Genomic DNA, 4,097 nt, shown 5'->3' on the forward strand with positions numbered 1-4,097 from the left:
GTACCGTTGTATCAGTGCTGCGCGAGCTCTCTCTCACAAACACGGACGCGCGCACAAAGAGAGAGAAGATAATTGTAAAATTAAATTTGACGGGCTAAGTTTAAATTTTGTTCTTGCTTGTTTTTGTTTTTTGTTTTTTTCTGTGAAAATGCCAGAAAGCATTTTGTATTATCCATCCTTGTTTTTAAAATTCGTTAAATGACGAACGTTTTACTGTTAACACAGCCCTCGATTATATGTCGGATTCGTCTAACTTAACGGTATACTCGATATTCTTTTTAGAATAAGTGATTCGTTTTGCTATTATTGGACTCCTGTGTAATCATTGTCATATTCTGATATTCGAATAATACATTAAGTAGCCTATCTTAATTGTACAATGTTTTTTTTTTTTTACAGTTTTATATGGGTTTCTTAATTTTAGACTAGTTGACCAGCACACATTTTATGCAATGCAATATAATGCATGTGTGTCGTCGTCGACCAGAACACCCCCCCCCCCCCCCCGTCGTCGTCAGCCCCGTCATATATATATATACACTGTATATATATATATATATATATATATATATATATATATATACACATATATACACTGGGTAATGTGTTATGAACGAAAGGATGCCACATCGTTTGATGGAAATGAAAATGATCAACCTACAGAGGATTGAATTCAAAGACACCCCGGAAATCTGAGTGAAAAAATGATGCAGCAGGCTTGTCAATTTTGCTGAAATTTCATTGCAGCAACTCAAAATGGTTCTCAGTAGTTTGTATGGCCCCCACGTGCTTGTATGCATGCCTGACAACGTCGGGACATGCTCCTAATGAGACGACGGATGGTGTCCTGCGGTATTTCCTCCCAGATCTGGACCAGCGCATCACTGAGCTCCTGGACAGTCTGAGGTGCAACCAGGTGATGTCAGATGGACCGAAACACAATGTCCCAGAGGTGTTCTATTGGATGTAGGTCAGGTGAGTGTGGTGGCCCTTCAATGGTATCATTCCTTCATCCTCGAGGAACTGCCTGCATGCTCTCGCCACATGAGGCCGGGCATTGTTGTGCACCAGGAGGAACCCAGGACCCACTGCACCAGCATAGGGTCTGAAAATGGATCCAAGGATTTCATCCCAATAGGCCCTTTTCACACGACGTCACGCAACTTCCGTTCTGACTCAAAGCAGTGTATGTTTACTTCCGCCGCCAGCATAACGCTACGCTATGGAGTTTACTCAGTCCCTTCAACACCTGCCAGAAATACATCTAGATGATGTACATCGTCTTGCAGACAAATTTTCACTCACCACACGGTCCAAACTTGATAAAGGATACAAATTCTTCATTGAGCAGTACCTGTTTGCATATGAAGGTAAGCATTTTGTATTGTCCCGCCCAACTTACGTTAGCGGAGGAGTTAGGATAACGGTAGCTGCTAGTTGTTAGCTTTCTCTTCTGCAGTGAAAGTCCATAATTTGTATTGTTAGATAAAAGTCAGTAACGCATTCATGGTTAATGTTGTGCCCTTTCACTAAAACATTGCATTGGAATAGTTTTGAATGTAGTTGTCGATGAGGTGACAGTGAGAGGGCGCTGTCACAGGTCCATGAGGAAAAATGAGGAGGCTCATCATCTTCAGGTTTTTCTGATGTTCATGTTCTGCTGCGGTTGCAGACTTTGCAGTATCCCACAAAGTTCCATTGTGGTTCAGTGTGTTTCTCAGCCTGGTGTCAATGAGTGTGTGGCGCCAAACTCTAGATGACAATCTTACATTTAAAAACAGAAGAGGGTTGTTAGGGGACATTAAAGGCTGATAAATATTCTGTGTTATAAGTTATAAAAAGTTGGTGTTCAGAGTTCATAGACTTGCTTTAATCCTTAAGTTTGTTCAATTACTCCAAATAAATGTAAAATTGTTGTGAGCAAAAACTTATTTTCATGTTTCTATTATCAGGTTACATTGCATGCGAAAGAGGTTCCTGTGGTAGTGAAATGCATGTCATGTACCTGCTCTGCTGGGAAAGCACTGTGCAACCACATTGTGGCATTATTGTTTCAAAGTGCTCACTACTGTACCATGGGATTCAAGACAGTGCCATTGCCACTGTCATGCACCAGCTCACTGCAGACCTGGCACCGGCCTAGGACACATGTAATACTTTAACATTCATTACATTTAATGATGTTGGGCTAGAATTTTGTAATGACATTTGTCAATTAATAATTTCTCATCAATATATTACAGGGAATTGCTCCTGAGGCAACAAATGACATGGTAGTGCGTAAACCAGTGCCAAAGACTAAGGATCATGCCTGAACTGGAGTGAAATGTACACTGTACAGAGCATATGGTGGTAAGTCTGAATGAACACACGTCCAAATATTTTAATGTATAATAGAACATTGATTAGTATCTTTTCCCTTTAAGCCTTCAGTTGATATCTTCTGCAAATTATGAACATTTCTTAATTTTCTTCATATGTAAGGGTTTGGGGCAGCTCAAAACATTTTCATGTGTATTTATAGAGAGGTGATATGTGTTGGTGTCTGCTAAAACATGAAAGGTCAGGTGACAATGATATGTACATTTAACTTGACATATCTTACTTTTTTGTCAGGGCCTCTTCCAGATCCTCACATCATTGCCAGTGCTGAGAAACTTCAAGACAAACGCCCACAACCAGGCATTTGCAAATTGCTGCACGGGCTCGAGGCCCTTAATTTTGTGGACTCTAAATTTGGCCCTGTGCCATTTGGGTCTTTGCTCTCTTACCAGTGCCCTCCCGAGATAAGTAGAGACATTATTAAACACCCTGGTGCCCCTGGATTTCCTCAGTTGCCTTTAGAAGGTTACAATTTTAAGTTTAATTTCCAATTTGAGCCCAACTACAAGCAACAATGCCACTTAGAGAGCCTTAAGGTGTCAAGGGAGATGTCTGCTGCAATTGAGGAAGAAACACGACTGCAGTCAGAATGCCAGCTGTGGACCCAGGTACGCAAACCCCGACTTACAGCCAGCAGATTTGGTGAAATATGCCATGTCCGTGGAGAGTCTACTGCAAAATCCTTGGCTGCTCGCATTCTGAGAGGAACTCCTCAGACAGCTGCTATGAAAAGAGGGCTGGACCTGGAACCTGACATACTGAGGCAATATTCAGAGTTTTGTGATGTCTCTGTGACGCAGTGTGGGGTCATCATCCACCCTGATGCACCTTACCTTGCAGCCAGCCCTGATGCTAAAGTCTTCAACCCCAGAGAAACACCTCCATTTGGGTTGGCAGAGGTAAAGAGTTGTGATGTTGAAGATGTTGCTCAAGTTAAACACCTGATCACAGTTCGAGGCCAGGTCTGCCTTAAGAAAAGCCACAAATATTATTATCAGGTTCAAGGCCAGCTGGCCTTAAGTGGACTTCAGTGGTGTGATTTTATAACAGATACCCACACTGACTTCACAGTTGAAAGAGTATTTAGGGATGAGGAGATCATCAACTCAACAAGTTATTTTTATCACAACATCTACATGGATGCATTATTACGTTGAGGCAGAATTTTCAAATGTAAATAGTTATATGTACATCTGTGATGCATGTAATTCCTGTTGTAAATACTTTTTCATTTTACAACTTCAGTCAATGTTGCATTGTATGTAAATATATATGGGCTTTATAGTCTGTCTTGGTCACTTTTTGCTTATGTTCCATGGTTGCAAGGAACTGCTTCCAATCTTGTTTGTAGCTTTGAGCTGCTATGGAAGCTTTTTATTAGTTTCATTCACCTCACTTATATGCTATTATCAAATATGTAAATAAAAAATTGACAAGTTTTAAAAATATTGTTGTTCTTTTAATGGTTAAGGTGTAAATGCATTTTACTCTGGATAAACTTTTTACAGAATGCTTCACAACATTGTTTATTAATAACATACAAATCCCTATGTTCATAGAAAAGATAGTAAATGTAACAAATTTAAAAAATATATTACAAAGCACTTGTATTTACAGTATCAAATTTAAAAATATATTACAAAGCACTTGTATTTACAGTATATCTACACAGTGTCAAACGGCTAAAAGTACTGTAGAATTAGTCTCACCCAAGA

At 39.8% G+C, this 4,097-nt stretch overlaps 1 long non-coding RNA gene across 1 annotated transcript; it reads left to right on the forward strand.

Annotated features, from left to right (window-relative positions):
- The first annotated feature begins 1,994 nt into the window (after positions 1-1,994).
- Positions 1,995-3,405, forward strand: LOC311289617. The gene is made up of 3 exons (XR_014627173.1): positions 1,995-2,150; positions 2,244-2,352; positions 2,617-3,405. It is a non-coding gene; the product is annotated as an uncharacterized lncRNA (long non-coding RNA).
- Positions 3,406-4,097: the final 692 nt, after the last annotated feature.

This window comes from Rutilus rutilus (assembly GCF_951802725.1).
Source record: "Rutilus rutilus genome assembly, chromosome: 4".
In the NCBI taxonomy this organism is placed as follows: Eukaryota; Metazoa; Chordata; class Actinopteri; order Cypriniformes; family Leuciscidae; genus Rutilus; species Rutilus rutilus.